The following is a 19,303-nucleotide window of genomic DNA, read 5'->3' on the forward strand; positions in this document are numbered from 1 at the left end:
CAAAAATAAAAAAAAATTAAAAAGTAAATTTAAGAAAAGTTACAAAAGACCAAGAGGGACATTTTATATTAGTGAAAGTTTCAAGATTATTAATGTTTATGCACCTAATGACGACGGGTCATCAAAATATGTGCAGCAAAATTTGACAAAATTGAGGGAAAATAAGCAATGACAATAGTTGGAGATTTCAATAATGAATAAACCAGTCAGGCAGAAAATAAGTAAGGAAGTAGAGGACGTGAACAACACAACAAGTCCACCAGATCTAATGTGTGTGTACCACCCCTGCAACCCCACAGCAAAAACATACATACTTTTCTCAAGTGCACATGAGGTGTTTTCAGGTTGGACCATATTGTAAATTTCAATATGTTTAACAGTGTAAATGAACCATAATGTTGAGGTTCAGAAGGATAGGCAGTCGAGAGTAGGGAAGAGACAGTAAAGGTGGACAAGAGGACAAGCACAGAGCATGCCCCCAACACATAATAACACCATTCCTATTTCCCTAAGGGTGTAAATTTCCATCTTAAGGAGAGGGACTGTGTAATCCAGGCTGCGTTCCCGGAAGGTGTGGGAAGCCACCCATAGCCTGTATTTGAACCAAGCTTGGTTGAGCTATTAGGAAAATCTGACCTCAAGGAACTCACAATTATGAAAAATTGTCTGAGATTGCCTGAGTCATGTGGTTTTCCTGCATTTGTTCACTGCTGAAGTTCAAATGCAAAGCCCTGGATGTAAGAGTGATCCTCTAGAGCCAAATGGCTTGCTTAACTCCACCACCATCCTGTTTTCCACGGAAGAAGCATCCACTGGTCCCCTTTTGATCGGTACTGCTATAAATAAACCAAGCACAGGCTCCTTCCTTTGTTAGAGTCAGACCCTTATGGTCAGCTAAATTGGCTATGCCCCTACTTCTAAGATAATTCTGTCTTCTGTTGTTATTCCTGATAAATTTCACAGCCTTTTATTTCACAGCCAGCCCATCCCTCCTATAGGAACCCTTTCCCTCGCCCACACAGGACATGGAGTGAAAGGCCAGGACAACTGAAATATCAAGAATACCTGTAATTGCAGTGACTTCAGAGGCCAAGGCAGGAGGATTGCAAGTTGAAAGCCAGCCTTAGCAACAGAGAGAGGTGCTAAGCAACTCAGTGAGACCTGACTCTAAATAAAATACAAAATAGGGCTGGGGATGTGGCTCAGAGGTCGAGTACCCATGAGTTCAATCCCTGGTACAAACAAACAAATAAACAAACAAAAACCCCCAACCAATTAACAAAGGGCATGTCCCTAATTAACAGTGAAGAAACAATCAGGAGAAGTTTATCATCTTCTCCCATGTGCCTTTAAAAGAATGCTTCAAGACTTAAATGACACTCTGGCCCCTCCCAGGTGCTTCTGGGAGTTCTGATTCTTTCTTTCACCTTACTTTTTAGTAAAATTCCTGCTTGCTTGCTTACCTCTGTGTTCATGGTGTTTATTCTTGGACTCCATGGAACACGAACCCAATCCCAACTGCTGTGGGTACTGTAAGAAAACCCATGAAAACCACACCGGACATGGGAAATCACATAAGGGAGTTTATTAAGCAAACAGAGTATCTCCCTGCAGGGTAAGAGGGAAAATGAGAGGAAAGAGAAAGGGCGCAGGCTAGAGAGAGTGGAAAAGCGAGGAGGAGAGAGAGAGACAGTAGGAGACAGAAAAGCATGAGAAAAAGATGGCGGGGGAGCTACCCTTAAGCAGTTGAATTCCGCTGGTCTAACAGGGGACCAATAACGGAGAAGGATACTTGCAAGCTGACTGATGAACCAATAGCTAGCTAGGATGTTCACAGACTGACAAGTAGTTGGGAGTCGGGGAAAATGGCTGCACCGGAAAGGGCGGGGAGAGCAACTTTGTATTATAGGTAGCAAAGGGAGGAAACTAAAAATCAACAACAAGGAAAAATAGAAAATTCACAAATTTGTGGAAGTTAAACAACCAATGAACCAAAGAAGAAATCACAAGAGCAATCAAAAACCTTTGGTGAATGAAAGTGAGGACACTATATATGACAACTTATGGGACACAGCAAAAGCAATGCTGGGGGCAGGGGTGGATTTATAGGTCTAAACACATTAAAAAAAGAACTAGAAAAAGAAGAACCAATTAGTCCTAATACTGGCAGAGGGAAGGAAATAATAAAGATTAGAGCAGACACATGGCAGTGCTCAAAAAGTTAAAAATAGAATAAACATGTGATCCAGCAATTCCACTTCTGGGTGTATCCTCAAAACAATTGAAAGGAGGGTCTTGAGATATTTGTACACCCTTGTTCATAGCAGTGAGACTGGGGCAAAGGACAAGTAGCTGATACTCAGAAAAGGAAATGGGTAGATAGCACTTCCTCATCAATTGGTTGCTAATACCCCCAGAGAGGGGAGGGAATCCCACTTTCCAACACAAGTGATCGCCCCCTGGAGGGCTCTGTTCTTGCCTTTTGGTCATATAGACATGAGAAGAAAGGAAGCCTAAAATCTATAAAGGGGCAAGACATCCATTCCCACTGGCACCAGCTTTGGGTTCCCTCTTCTCTGGAGGAGTCTTTTCCTCTCTGTGTTCTGTTTCTTAAATAAAATTACTTTCTGCTCTTGCCTTGGGGTTTCTTGGGTGCTTAACTTCAACACCAGGAGAAGGAGGACCCAATTGTGATTTTCAAGACTGATATCAGCTGGAGTTCTGCCAGGATCCTCACTAAGGTTAGCTCCTCCACACTTCACATCTTTCTGAGGTGCATCTTTCTGTCTCTTTTCTTTCTTTCTAGAGGACAATAATGGGCACCAGTCGGCTAAAGTTAATGCAAGCTGCCATTCTACAAGATTTGAGTGAGAGGATTCATGGTCTTGGTAGCTCCTAATCACCTGTCCTATGGGTCAGGCTTGTTGTGTTCTGCCAAAGCCGTTTTTCACTGTCCTATCCAGGCTCAGAGCACGTCTGGTGTCAGCAGATAGTGTCCCTAATCCCAGTTTGCCTTTAGATGTGCAAACAGATGGACAAAGGGTTGAAAAAACTGCAAGATTCTGGACGAGGCAATTCCCCAGTGAATCTCAAAGGTTTCTTTCCCAACCCCCTCTCCTGACAGCCGTAATAGGGTATCTTATGGTGACTGGTCTATCAAGCAGTGCTAAGCAAATGCCCCAGTAACACATATACCTCCGTATGAGCCCAACTGCACTCTCTGTGCTTGCTCCTTCTGAGCACACTCCTCCCCTCACCGATCAGACTCTACCTGTTCACAGAGGACATTTTACATGGAGTGGTTCCTAAGGAAATGCCTGGGTTCCCTTGGTTCGCATATTAAGCCTTTATAAGCCTGTAGGAATTCTCCCCATTGTTGTTTCTGAACTCCTGTGTGTTCCACTAACTTCTTTGACTACAAAAAGGAAGATTTATATCCACACCCTTTTCAATTCACCTTTGGCTTAGATTCCTCTGAGAAAAGGGTGTTAAATGTTTAACAACCACTAGATGTCTTCCTCTGGAGATTCCTTTGGTCCACAGTGAATGTAATCTCTTTATTCCAGCCTTTACCCCTAATGTTCTTCTGCTACCAAGCATGACCTCAGTATAAACTCTCTCATAGAGAATTATGGCCATCAAAGGGAAATATAAATTTTAATACCATTCTACAGCTTAGCCTTTTCTGTAAAAAGGAAAGAAATAGTTCAAGATTCCTATGTGTAGGCCTAAGGACTTCTCGGGCCTTGTTATATTAAAAAACCCAAATTACACTAAAAGTATAAATCAGATTCAGCTCTGATCCTCCATTCTAAGCGAGGCTCCTCCAAAAAGTTCATTAACTAATGATAGACTCAACACAGACAGATCAAAACTCATTTCAAGAAATTGAAATGAAAAACTCCCAGGGTTATAATTCACACGGTAAGAGTGGATAATCTGAGATTTGCATCTTTTTCATGGCCACCCATAGAAAGCACAGAGTTTGTGACCACACTGGTAAGGCAGCAGTCAAATCCGGAGGTCATGCATGGAAGGAAGGGTGGAAACTGCTGAGTGCTAGAGGCTTTACCATGGGGGAGACAGGTGCTCATGTTCTAGTTTCCTTCTTTTGCTTCATTTTGTTGTTCAGAGCAGAACTTGTCCTCAAAAGTATTCATGGGAAATGATGTCTCATAATTTTTTTGCATCCGAATATGGCCTGATTACCAACTGGGAATGAAAAATGGTGTCCAGAGGAAACAAACTATAACGCCATACCTTAAGAGACTGATTTTACATAAGAAGAAAGATGGTTAAAATGCCCTGTGTATGAGGTTTTGCCTCTCAAGCTCAGAAGAGTAGCTTTCCTTACTTGTTAGCTTTCTGCCAAATCTCTCTCTCCAAGGCTTGCATCTGAAATGTGAGCTGCAGAGGGGATTATCCAAAACCAATTTGAGATCACAGGAAAAAAAAAAAAAAGGTGTCATTTAAAAATTCAAACTGCTGTGGGACCTAAATGGCTGGCTGTCTTATTTGCTCTTACACTCTACCCACCCTGCCTTCTTAACAAGTTCCCTAAACGCTACAGCACAGGGAGGAAAAAGGGAATGATCTCATAGACACAGTCTTCTGTACCATGAGAATCTTTACTGAGGATTTCAGGACTCTTGCATTCTTTGAATATCTGAATTGACTCTTACTCTAACCCAAAAGTGCTTTCTAATCTGATAAAGATGTTCTGCATGCTCCTTTACTAGAGTAATTATGATTGTGTCATTATCTTTTTTTTAGAACTCCTGTTTTTAAAAATTTCTATATTTTTGAGCTCATGGTTTTATGGTGAATTCACATTTAATCCTGTGCACCAAATTAACATATTTTTCTGATAAGTCTTATCTAACTATAGAGGTTTTTACACTGTCTTTGTTGAGGCCAATTTTTCAAGGGTTAGCTCTTTTTTTATTAAAATATTTTTTTAGTTGTCAATGGATCTATTTATTTATTTATTTATTTATTTATTTATTTATGGTGCTGAGTATCAAACCCAGGGCCTCACACGTGCCAGGCAAGTGCTCTACCACTGAGCCACAACTCCAACCCTCGGTTAGCTCTTAAGTATTATGGAAAATCTCCTTTTATAGAATCCTAAGGAGGACATAGACCTGGTGATGTTGGGAATAAATCTGATAACCATCAAGAACAAATGGCCACCTGAACCTTTGATTTTGGTGTTCAAGAGAGCTGTCAGACTTTACATCTAACATTTGTAATTGTGCAGGCCCGCCCTATGTTTAAGTTATAATGTAAAAGTCTGATAGGCTCTGTTTTAATTTCTAACAGGCTAAGTCAAATAAAGACTTTAGTAAACATCTGTTGCATTGTTTCCTACCTGTGGAGATCTACCTATTAAAAGCTACAAGATCTTTGTTTCCTGTTTTATGTATGTGTGCACACCTGTGTATTGTATTGGTGTGTCTACATACATGCTCGTGTCCACATAGCATGTACATGATATCATAATTTGCATAAATAAATGAGCACTTATAAATTAAAATTTAAATGAAAAATAGATCCAAATATCTTTTAGTTTACATGACTTAAAAATAAGTTCAATTTAAATTAGGTAAACAGATGAGAGTAAAGATGTCCTTAAAATTAGTAACTCACAAGTTTTTCTAGGTGGTTAGATAATTAATAGAGTCTAGAAAATGTCTAGAATATAATATCCATTGCTTCTAGGATTTTTCTTCAACAGTAGAGAGGTGGTTAATACTGTTAACTACACTTGTCTAATATCTTGGTTTTTAAGTTAAAAATGAGCAAATTAGATTTAACATCAATGGAATTCATCTTCATAAATGTATTTGTTAGAGGAGACTTCTGATTAATTTGAAAGTTAAAATGCTAAAACATCAACTGCTAAATGTAAAACCAAGTACTCTTGACTTCTTAAATTCCATAAAGTAATAAATTTAAACATTAAATGTGTTTTCATAAATTGGTAAATGGAAAAATGTCCGAGATTTTTTTTTTGTTTTTGTGTCTTCACTAAAAACAAGGTTACTGAGAGTTAAGATTCTATCAGGTATAATTATGTATACGAAGAATACAAGAGGTTTAAGTTGGGTCTCGATTCAAGTACTATAAAACAAAGTATTTCATTTTATCACAGTGGAGTAATTTGTCTAAATTCAGAAATTTCATAAGGATTGTTTCAAAATGTGAATTTTAAAAGGGGTCATAAAAAAGAGATGTAAGAAGGTTCTAGGTATGGAAATATATTTTAATATGGAAAGTAGAAGGAAAAAGAAATGTTTCTGGATGAGAAAGTCTTTTGTAAAGTAAAAAGTTGTAGAGTGTCTAAATAAGTTGTACAAGGTTTGTGGAGGGCAAATCTCAAAAAGTTTGTGTATAACTAAATTGGCTATAATTAGCACAATCAGAAAGTTATTCAAGGTCTTTTCATAAGGTCAAATATTAATATATTGATATAAACCAAATTTTAATTCTCTATGTGTTAAAGTATCAAGAATGTCTTAAAACATTAATCTGCTGTTATTCAACAAGATAATTTCTTGTGTCTGTTTAGTTTTATTCTTTAGAGAAACCAGTTTTAAAGGAATTAGGATTTGTATAATTCTCTGGTTTGAAAAAAACAACAGTTATTTTTGAGTATTACACTACACTACATATTCTGAATTTTTCTTTAAAAGCTTAACTTGGTTAATATAAGAGAATCAGTGTAATTGTGGTGCTTTGTATACTAGATGTATTCATTTCTTCCAAGTATATAAGTCTTTAAAATGTAAGGTTTAGAAGAGCATTTTATCAAACTGGTATTCCTCAAACTAAAGTTTGAAATAAAGATTTGGGATTATAAAAATGTTTATTGGTTCATATCTATTATGCGAACTCAATATGTTCTTTCTTGTTAATTTCATTTTGTATTTTTCTTATAAACTTTATAACTACTGTTTGTTTTTGCTTTACAAAAGTATAGCATCTAATATAACAACCTGAGTTAATTTGAGATAACAGGCTATCTCCCATAGGATAGACAGGCTATAAGGCTGTCCTCCAGTACTAATAATGACCCCAATTAAATGGAAGGGGTAAATAACTAAAGTTATAGACCTTAAAGTTAAAACCCAGTACTCTTAAGACTGGTGAAATTGGCTTGCTAGATGTTTAAACCCCAAACTTGGAGACTAACGGAAGTAAAGGGGCCAAGAAGGAAATAGCCAATATTTGACTCTTGCCCTCTGAGGGCAGCTTGAACCCCGGGAATGAAGAGAATTCTCTAAGGACTTTGCAACTCTGGTCCACATGACCTCTCAATAAGGGGAATCAATGAGACCCTGGAGAACAGAAAACTGATGGTGCACATGCTACAAAAAAGGAGGGTCTTTGGAGAGAGAAATATCCCTGATGCTTCTGAGGGAAACCACATGTGGTCAACAAGACCCTGACCCATCCTGGCACATGGCAATAAAGCTGCTAAGAGGCTGCTCACAAGTTCTCAAGAGTGACCCCTTGAGGAATATCGGCTGACTCTTAACAATAGATAAGAACAAGGTCAATTTGACCAGCTTGGTCTTAAACATCTGGCAAAAAAGGTTATAACCAAAGCATAGCTATACCTGGACATTTAAGAGGAAAGAAATAGTTCTTTTAATGTAACTTAAGATTTACACTTGTGTCAGCCCCATGAAGAGGCTGACACAATAAATTTGGAGGCCATGAAAATAAATTTGGAGGCCATGAAAGAAGGATTTTTTTACTGGAGTGCCTAATAACTATCAAAAGAGACTATAGAGTCAGAAGTATTTTTGGTCAATTTAAGGCCTACAAATCTTCCTAATCTCCTACAAAGTCAGACTTAACAAAATTAGATGACATTAGATATCTTGACTACATCTTATGGGGGCATCTGTGACATTATAAAAACTAAGTGTTGGGGTTGGGGTTGTGGCTCAGTGGTAGAGCACTTGCTTAAGCAAATGTGAGGCACTGGGTTTGATTCTTAGCACCACATAAAATAAATAAATAAATAAAAGGTATAGTATCTATCAACACCTAAAAAAACACTAAAACAAACAAACAACAAACAAACAAACCCTAAGTGTCGTGTTTACATTCCTTATAACTCTGATGTTATTGTTTGGATGTGAGGTGTCCCCAAAAACTCATGTGTAAGACATTGTAAGAAGATTCAGAGGAGAAATGATTGGGTTTTGAGAATCTTAACCTAATCAGTGAATTAATTCCTGATTGGATAAATTGAGTGGTAGCTGGAGGCAGGTATGGTGTGGGTGGATGAGGTGGGAATTGGGGCATGGCTTTGGAATATATATATATTTGTATCTGGCAAGTAAACTCTTTGCTTCCTGATCACTGCGATGTAAGCTGCTTCCTTCCACCACCTCTCCCACCATGATGTTCAGCCTCAAGTTGAGCCCTGAAGAACAGAGCTGGTCTTCTATGGACTAAGACCTCTGAAACTGTGAGCCCTCAAATAAACCTTTCCTCTTTTACAGATGTGCTGGTTGGGTCATTTAGTCACAGAATGAAATAGCTAACTAAAACATCTGGCAATACAACTAATATCCTTAAAAACTTACATTCTCAAATAGAGGCTCTGTCCTTACCAGCCCTGTCATGGAAACAAATTTTTAGCTCTTGCACCTCCTGGTGAAAAATTACTGGTTTTTCTACCATCATGATGTTCATTGACATGCTCCAGATGCTGTGACATTTATTTTTTATTCCAGTACTCATGTCTTATTCTCTCATAGAAGCACCCTTTTCCCAGATGAGTTTATAACCCGTTCTTTCCAAACCAGACTTTTTATAGACCCCTCGACTGACACCATACATTCCTAAAAGGAAACCCAAACTGCTTGCCCCACATTGGTCCCTCTCAGCATGAAGCAGCCAGAGTGGTCATCACCCATTTCCTCTTTCAGCAGGAAGGGTTCCCTTAATCAGAGATGGGGAATGAGAACAGGGCAAGGGACAGGTAGCTGATAATCAAGGAAAAGGAAATGATAGGCAGCACTTCCCCAACAACTGGTCACTTATACCTCCAAGGGAAGAGGAGGATCGCACTTTCCAGGATAAGAAATCACCCCCTGGATGGCTCTTTTTCTGCCTTTTGGCCGCATAGACGGGAGAAGAAAGGAAACCTAAAATCTATAAAGAGGCAAGACATCCCGTTCCCACAGGCACCAGCTCTGGTCCCCTCCTTTTCAGAGGCGTCTCTCTTTCTCTCTGTTCTGTTTCTTAAATAAAATTTACTTTCTGCTCTTGCCTCAGTGTTTCTTGAGTGTTTAATCTTCAATACCAGGCAACAAGGGACCTGATCCTGATTTTCAAGACTGGTATCGGCAGCATCATTCACAATAGCTAAAACATGGCAGCAACCCAAGTGCCTATGAGCCACTTAACAGATGAATGATAACAAAATATCACACACACACACACACACGCACACACACACACGCACACACACACACACACGAGTATTGTTCAGTCTTAAAAGAAAAGAAATTTTTACATATGTGACAATATGGATGAAACTTGAAGTCTTCATACCAACTGAAATTAGACACAAAAGAATAAATATTATATGATTTCGCTACATGAGGTATTTAGAGTAGTTAAAATCACAGAGGCAGAAAATAGAATGGTGGCTTCCCGGGACTGAGGGAGGAGATGATGGGGAATAGTTACTTAATGGGAGCAGAGTTTCAGTTTTGGAAGACGAAGAGTTCTGGAGATGGTGAGTGAGAATGGCTGCACAGTATGAATGTACTTAATACCAGTGGTTAAGAGAGTAAGTTTTATGTTGTCATAGTAAAGCAGATAAGGTTTGTACTCATGAGTGTGGTGAAATGAGTATGTACTGTAGCTTTGGAAATAGGTATTTGGGAGATCCTCACTCACTCTTACCTAGTGTTAGCAAAAAGGCCACTGAATGATAATGCAATTGAAATGGAAACCAGTTTCACAGTAGATGGTTAAAAAAAAACTTGGTTGGCGCAATACTTTGAAAAATGAAATTAAAATGATGAAAATAAATTTATTATGTACTCAACTAAGTCTAGGTTAACATTGTAATTCTGTAAAAATATAACAAAATTTCATGGATTATATTGATGCAATATTTTGAAAAATTGTGAGCAATAAGTGAGTGTGCATTTAACTAATATTTCAGGTAATACATGTATGTGTTCAAAATTGAAAAGGCAGAAAAGTATATTCAGTGAGTAGTAGCTCTTTCCCTTTGTCAATCAGCTTTTTGTCCCTGTGACCAACTTAGAGGAGGAGAGATTTGTTTTGGCTCATGGTTTCAGAGGATTCAGTCTGTGGTTGGCTGGCTTCAAAGTAGAAACACCATGGCAGAAGTGCATGGCAGAAGAAAGCTTTTTAGCTTATGGCAGCCAGGAAACAGGAGTGGTGGAGCAGGGAACAGATGAACCCTTCCAGGGCACACCCCAGTGGCCTCTTTTCTCCAGCTAGGTCCCATTCACCAGTAGTCCACTTAGCTATCAGTGGATTAATCTAGTGAATGGATTAATGATGAGATCAGAGCCCTGTGATTCAATCATTGCCTAAAAGCCCCACCTCTGAACCTTGCTATACTAGGGACCATGTTTTCAGCACATGAGTTCTGGGAGACATTTCAGATTCAAACCATAACATCTCTCTTTTATTTATTTATGTATTTATTTATTTATGTATTTATTTATTTATTGTAAACAAATGGGATACATGTTGTTTCTGTTTGTACATGGAGTAACAGCATACCATTTGCATATTCATAAATTTACATAGAGTAATGATGTTTGATTCATTCCATTATTTTTTTCATTCCCCCCCACCCCTCCCACCTCTCTTTTCCCTCTATACAGTCCCTCCTTCTTCCATTCTTGTCCCACTCCCACCCCCCATTAAGTGTCATCATCCGCTTATCAGTGAGATCATCCCTCTTTTGGATTTTTGAGATTGGCTTATCTCACTTAACATGATATTCTCCAATTTCATCCATTTGCCTGCAAATGCCATAATTTTATTATTCTTTATAGCTGAGTAATATTCCATTGTGTGTATATATATATATCACAGTTTCTTTATCCATTCATCAACTGAAGGGCATCTAGGTTGGTTCCATAGTCTGGCTATTGTGAATTGAGCTGCTATGAACATTGATGTGGCTGTATCTCTGTAGTGTGCTGATTTTAAGTCCTTTGGGTATAGGCCGAGGAGTGGGATAGCTGGGTCAAATGGTAGGTCCATTCCAAGTTAATCTCTCTCTTATACCAGATTTTCCCTTCCTGGAGAAAACTTACATTTCTAGTTTATTGTGTCTACTTCTAGGGATATTCTAGATATTTATAAACACATGTGTAGTCTCCCTTTGCTCCCTCTTTCCCTGAAGAATGCCATGCAGGCATTCAGATAACAGATATAAAATGGGTTTATTTTTTATTTTTACAGACTGCATTTTGATTCATTGTGCACGAATGAGGTGCAAGTTTTCATTTCTATGGTTGTACATGATGTTGATTCACACCATTCGTGTAATCATACATGTACAAAGGGTAACGATGTCTGTCTCATTCCACCATCTTTCATATCCCCTAAAATGGGGCTTTTTCATATCAGGAGTATGATTTAAACATCTATCAAATTACTTTTCATAGAGGTTATAATCTCATCTTAATTAACAGTATACAATAGCATTTAAAAATCATATGAATCTAATAGGTGAAAACAGTATGCCATAGTTTATAATAATATGTCATAGTTAATAATAACAATTATTATTATTATTTGCTGTGCTGGGGATCAAACCCAAGGCTTTAGGCATACAGGCAAATGCTGTACTACTGAGCTACATCCCTATCCCTTTTAAAATGTATTTTGAACCAGGGTCTTGCTAAATTTCTATCCTGCCTCAGCGTCCTGAGGAGCTGGGATTATAGACCTGTGCCACCATACCCAGTGACCACAGTGTACATTTCTGTGTAAGTTCATAGAAGTCTCATGGCTGAAGAGGTACCCGTTTATATTTTCTTTCTTTTCCTTTCCTTTTTTTTTTTTTTTTTTGGTGCTGGGTATTGAACCCAGGGCCTCATGTTTACTAAGAATGTGTTGTACATCTGAGCTACATACTTAGCCTTGTATTTTCTTTTTTATTCATGTCATTTGCTCACTTTTCTCTGAGTTTGTATATAAATTTAAAGCATTTGTTTACAGTGAAAATTTTGTCATGAATAGCACCAAGTCCTTTATGAAACATTCTTACTTCCCCATATTTTATTGGTGCATTATAAATATACATAATAGTGGGATTTATTGTTGCATATTTACACATGTGCACCATTAAACATTCTTGAAAATATTGCTTATATTTATTTAACTTTGTTTTATAAAATATTTAAAAATGCTGTTAAATATATTAATCTTATCTTTTGTGACTTTTTGATTTTTGTTACTTTAGACTTTCCCCATTCTAAGATTGTAAAGTGAATGTTCCTATGTGGTGAGATTTTTATGACTTTCTGTGCTATTAAGACTTTTGATATCTCTGGGATTTATTTTGACATAAATCAGGGATTTAATTTGAGTTTTTCCAGATGTCAGTTTCCCCCCTCAACCATTTATGGAATATTTCACGCTTTCCTTACTAAGTTTACCCTTGTGATTTGTCACTTGGGTCAATTAGCTTCTTCTCTCCCTGGGAACTGGGTACAAGTTTCCTTTGGAACCATATACTTTATTCCATATTAAGCCTTTTCATGGCCCTTGTCCCACTACTCCAACTCATTCTGAAGCCTTCACACACAGTGATCTTCTCTGATCTCAAAGTCTCCTTCCACATCCCCTTGACTGGTAGTCACCTCTTCATACCTGGTTCTCAGTTTAAATGTCACTTGAGTTGAGTGCTATGTACTATATCCCCAAATCACCTTACACTTCCTCCTTAGTGTAGCTACTCTTCACGGTGACAAAGACCCAGTCCCTGTTATCACTGTGGAATCCCTAGTGCCTGCATCAGTACATTATTGACACTGAGTCATTGACAAATAGGTTTTGAACAAATGCAATGTCTCAGTTTCCCCTCAATTCCTTCCTCATGTGTTGCTTTGGGAGGATGAGGGGGAATGAACTGTGGTTGCCTCGGTGAGCTCCGACTACAGCCACCTTGACTCCTACCAAACTCCTCAGGACATCCATTCTCCCTAGACATGGTTTGACCATACAGATTCAGATTTAGAGTGTGCACATAGCTTTCCACCTTTCTTCTGAATCATTTCGTTAAGAGAGTTTCCTTGGCCTAGTGTGATTTTTTCCATTCTTATTTTACCACCTTGAATGTGAAACGGTATGTATACAGTCAGCATTCAGAGAAGCTGCCACTTAGGATAAAACATGTTTTTTTGCCCATATTAACTTAGCCTCAGTACTTGCTGGATGAACAATATTGTCCATTCTACTTAATTTCTATAAAACCAAATTCTGGTCTTCAGAACTCTTAACACTTGCCTAGCAAAAGTTGAAATCATCAGGGAAGAGAAAGAAGAAAGAAAACAATGAAAGAAAAATGCAGATTATTAGTAGAATGTGTGACTCTTGCTACTTTAATATTTTAAATTGAGAAAAAAGTTAGAAACTTTTAGTGCAACATTATCATCAACATAAATTAACATTTATTAATCATACACTCAGTGTATTTCTCTGAAATGAATTTAATGAACTAGGTGTGGTAGTGTCCTGGATGGATATGTCTATCCCCTCGAGATGGAGAAGTTGAGTTGTTGAAATAGCGTGATCTGCTGGCTGCACACTAAGGTTATCCTGTTCCATTATTCACTTTGCCTTTCCTTCTCCCAAAGCAGAAATGAGCAAAACAAAATTTTTCCTAATTGTTTAGCACTCAAACTTCTGCTTAGCAAAGACTCTGTGGTTATACTGTTCTCATATGATTTTAGTTAAAAAGTGATTGTATTTAGAGTTGAGTATGGTTAATCTTAAACTCATTCCATCAGTTAAAAAACTTTTATTATAGAAAATTTCAAATACTTAGAAAGTAGAACAGAATAGTATAATGAATATTCTTGCACCCAACACTTAGGTTTGACAATGATCAACATTCTGCCCTTTTATTTAGTCTATATCTTTAGGTACTGCCACCCCTCAGATATTTTTTAAGGTAAATATCACATATATTGAAATGCTCAAATATTAACTGTATAGCTTTTTAAAAAATATTTTTTAGTTGCAAATGAACATTTACTTATTTATATGTGGTGCTGAGAATCGAACCCAGAACCTCACACATGCTAGGCAAGCACTCTACCACTGAGCCACAACCCCAGCCCAATTGTACAGCTTTTTTAAAATTTTATTTTATTTTATTTTTTAAAATTTTATTGTAAACAAATGGGATACATGTTGTTTCTCTGTTTGTACATGGCATAAAGGCATACCATTTGTGTAATCATAAATTTACATAGAGCAATGTTGTTTGATTCATTCTGTTATTTTTTCCCTTCCCCCACCCCTCCCACCCCTCTTTTCCCTCTATACAGTGCTTCCTTCCTCCATACTTGCCCCCCTCCCTAACCCTAACTCTAACCCTAACACTAACCCTTCCCTCCCCCTATTATGTGTTATCATCCACTTATTAGCGATATCATTCTTCCTTTGGCTTTTTGAGATTGGCTTATCACACTTAGCATGATATTCTCCAATTTCATCCATTTGCCTGCAAATGCCATAATTTTATCATTCTTTATGGCTGAGTAATATTCCATTGTATATATATACCACAGCTTCTTTATCCACTCATCAATTGAAGGGCAGTTAGGTTGGTTCCACAGTCTGGCTATTGTGAATTGAGCAGCTATGAACATTGATGTGGCTGTATCTCTGTAGTATGCTGATTTTAAGTCCTTTGGGTATAGGCCAAGGAGTGGGATAGCTGGGTCAAATGGTGGTTCCATTCCAAGTTTTCTAAGGAATCTCCACACTGCTTTCCAGAGTGGCTGCACTAATTTGCAGTCCCACCAGCAATGTATGAGTGTACCTTTCTCCCCACATCCTCGCCAACACCTGTTGTTGCTCGTATTCTTGATAATCACCATTCTAATTGGGGTGAGATGGAATCTTAGGGTGGTTTTGATTTGCATTTCTCTGATTACTAGAGATGTTGAGCATTTTTCCATATGTTTGTTGATTGCTTGTAGATCTTCTTCTGTGAAGTGTCTATTCATTTCCTTAGCCCATTTGTCGACTGGATTATTTGAATTCTTGGAGTAGAGTTTTTTGAGTTCTTTATAGATTCTGGAGATTAGTGCTCTATCTGAAGTATGATTGGCAAAGATATTCTCCCACTCTGTTGGCTCTCTCTTCACATTGCTGATAGTTTCCTTTGCTGAGAGAAAGCTTTTTAGTTTGAATCTATCCCAGTTATTGATTCTTGCTTTTATTTCTTGTGCTATGGGAGTCCTGTTAAGGAAGTCTGGTCCTAAGCCGACATGTTGAAGATCTGGACCTACTTTTTCTTCTATAATCTGAAGGGTCTCTGGTCTGATTCCAAGGTCCTTAATCCATTTTGAGTTTAGTTTCATGCATGGTGAGAGATATGGGTTTAGTTTCATTCTGTTGCATATGGATTTCCAATTCTCCCAGCACCATTTGTTGAAGAGGCTGTCTTTTCTCCATTGCATATTTTTGGCCCCTTTGTCTAGTATGAGAAAATTGTATTTATTTGGGTTTGTGTCTGTGTCCTCTATTCTGTATCATTGATCTACCTTTCTATTTTGGTACCAATACCATGCTGTTTTTGTTACTATTGCTTTGTAGTAGAGTTGAAGATCTGGTATTGCAATACCCCCTGTTTCACTCTTCCTGCTAAGGATTGCTTTAGCTATTCTGGGTTTCTTATTCTTCCAGATGAATTTCATAATTGCTTGCTCTATTTCTGTAAGGTACATCATTGGGATTTTAATTGGAATTGCATTGAATTTGTATAGCACTTTAGGTAGTATGGCCATTTTGACAATATTAATTCTTCCTATCCAAGAACATGGAAGATCTTTCCATCTTCTAAGGTGTTCTTTAATTTCTTTCTTTAGTGTTGTATAGTTCTCATTGTAGAGGTCTTTCACCTCTTTTGTGAGATTGATTCCCAAGTATTTTATTTTTTTCGAGGCTATTGTGAATGGGGTAGTTTTCCTAATTTCTCTTTCTGAAGATTCATCACTTATGTATAAAAATGCATTGGATTTATGAGCATTGATCTTGTAACCTGCTACTTTACTGAATTTACTTATGAGTTCTAAGGGTTTTCTGGTGGAATTTCCAGGTTCCTCTAAATATATAATCATGTCATCAGCGAACAGGGATAGTTTGAGTTCTTCTTTTCCAATTCGTACCCCTTTAATTTCTTTGGTTTGTCTAATTGCTCTGGCTAGAGTCTCAAGAACGATGTTGAATAGAAGTGGTGAAAGAGGGCATCCCTGCCTTGTTCCAGTTTTTAGGGGGAATGCTTTCAGTTTTTCACCATTTAGAATGATGTTAGCCATGGGCTTAGCATAAATGGCCTTTACAATGTTAAGGAATGTTCCCACTATCCCTATTTTTTCTAGTGTTTTGAGCATGAAGGGGTGCTGTATTTTATCAAATGCTTTTTCTGCATTATTGAAATAATCATGTGATTCTTGACTTTAAGTCTATTGATATGGTGAATGACATTTATTGATTTCCGGATGTTGAACCAACCTTGCATCCCTGGGATGAAACCCACTTGATCATGGTGCACTATCTTTTTAATATGTTTTTGTATGCGATTTGCTAAAATTTTGTTGAGAATTTTTGCGTCGATGTTCATTAAGGATATTGGTCTGAAATTTTCTTTCCTTGATGAGTCTCTGTCTGGTTTAGGTATCAGTGTGATATTGGCTTCATAGAATAAGTTTGGGAGGGTTCCCTCCTCTTCTATTTTATGGAATACTTTGAGAAGTATTGGAATGAGCTCTTCTTTAAAGGTTTTGTAGAACTCGGCTGAGAACCCATCTGGTCCCGGACTTTTCTTTGTTGGTAGGCTTTTGATGACTTCTTCTATTTCAGTACTTGAAATTGGTCTATTTAAATTGTGTATGTCCTCCTCGTTCAGTTTAGGCAATTCATATGTCTCTAGAAACCTGTTGATATCTTCAAGGTTTTCTGTTTTGTTGGAGTATAGATTTTCAAAATAGCTTCTAATTATGTTTTGTATTTCAATCCTGTCTGTTGTGATATTTCCTTGTTCATTCCGAATTTTAGTGATTTGGGTTTTCTCTTGTCTTCTCTTTGTTAGTGTGGCTAAAGGTTTATCAATTTTGTTTATTTTTTCAAAGAACCAGCTATTTATTTTGTCAATTTTTTGTATTGTTTCTTTTGTTTCAATTTCATTGATTTCAGCTCTGAGTTTAACTATTTCCTGTCTTCTACTACTTTTGGTGCTGTTCTGTTCTTCTTTTTCTAGGGCTTTGAGCTGTAGTGTTAGGTCGTTTATTTGTTGAGTTTTACTTCTTTTATTAAATGCGCTCCATGAAATAAATTTCCCTCTAAGTACTGCTCTCATAGTGTCCCAGAGATTTTGATATGATGTTTCTTTGTTCTCATTTACCTCTAAGAATTTTTAAATTTCCTTCCTAATATCTTCTGTTATCCATTCATCATATAATAGCATATTGTTTAATCTCCAGATGTTGGAATAGTTTCTGTGTTTTACTCTTTCATTTATTTCTAACTTCAATCCATTATGATCTGATAGAATACATGGTAGTGTCTCTATCTTCTTGTATTTGCTAACATTAGCTTTGTGGCATAATATATGGTCTATTTTAGAGAAGGATCCATGTGCTGCTGAGAAGAAAGTGTATTCACTCTTGGTTGGATGGTATATTCTATTAATGTCCGTTAAGTCTAAATTATTGATTGTGTTATTGAGATCTATGGTTTCTTTGTTCAATTTTTGTCTGGAAGATCTGTCCAGTGGTGAGAGAGGCGTGTTAAAATCACCTAGTATTATTGTGTTATGGTCTATTTGGTTTCTGAAATTGAGAAGGATTTGTTTGACATACATGGATGAGCCACTGTTAGGGGCATAGATGTTTATGATTGTTATATCTTGCTGATTTATGCTTCCCTTAAGCAGTTTGAAATGACCTTCTTTATCCCTTCTGACTAACTTTGGCTTGAAGTCCACATTATCGGAAATGAGGATGGATACTCCAGCTTTTTTGCTGAGTCCATGTGCATGGTATGTTTTTCCCCATCCTTTCACCTTTAGTCTATGGGTATCTTTTTCTATGAGGTGAGTCTCTTGCAGGCAACATATTGTTGGATCTTTCTTTTTAATCCAATCTGCCAGTCTATGTCTTTTGATTGATGAATTCAGGCCATTAACATTCAGGGTTATTATTGAGATATGATTTGGTTTCCCGGTCATTTGGTTCATTTTTTAAATTTTATTTATTTATTTGTTTGACACAACTTGTTTCCTCCTTTATTTGACAATTCCTTTAGGATAATTCCTCCCTTTGCTGATTTGCTTCTTTGTTTTTCATCTCTTTCTCATGGAATATTTTGCTGAGAATGTTCTGTAATGCTGGCTTCCTTTTTGTAAATTCTTTTAGCTTTTGTTTATCATGGAAGGATTTTATTTCATTGTCAAATTTGAAGGTAAGTTTTGCTGGGTATAAGATTCTTGGTTGGCATCCATTTTCTTTCAGGGCTTGAAAAATGTTGTTCCAGTCCCTTCTAGCTTTTAGGGTCTGGATTGAAAAATCTGCTGATATCCGTATTGGTTTCCCCCTGAATGTAATTTGGTTCTTTTCTCTCACAGCCTTTAAAATTCTGTCTTTATTTTGTATGTTAGGCATTTTCATTATAATGTGCCTTGGTGTGGGTCTGTTGTAATTTTGTGTATTTGGAGTCCTATAAGCCTCTTGAATTTGATTTTCCATTTCATTCTTCAGATTTGGGAAATTTTCTGATATTATTTCATTGAATAGATTATTCATTCCTTTGGTTTGTTTCTCTAAGCCTTCCTCAATCCCAATAATTTTTAAATTTGGCCTTTTCATGATATCCCATAGTTCTTGTAGATTCTGTTCATGATTTCTTACCATCTTCTCTGTTTGTTCAACTTTGTTTTCAAGGTTAAGTATTTGTCTTCAATGTCTGAGGTTCTGTCTTCCAGGTGTTCTATCCTACTGGATATGCTTTCTATGGAGTTCTTAATTTGGTTTATTGTTTCCTTCAT

This window comes from Sciurus vulgaris (genome assembly GCF_902686455.1).
Source record: "Sciurus vulgaris genome assembly, chromosome: 5".
NCBI classification, from domain to species: domain Eukaryota; kingdom Metazoa; phylum Chordata; class Mammalia; order Rodentia; family Sciuridae; genus Sciurus; species Sciurus vulgaris.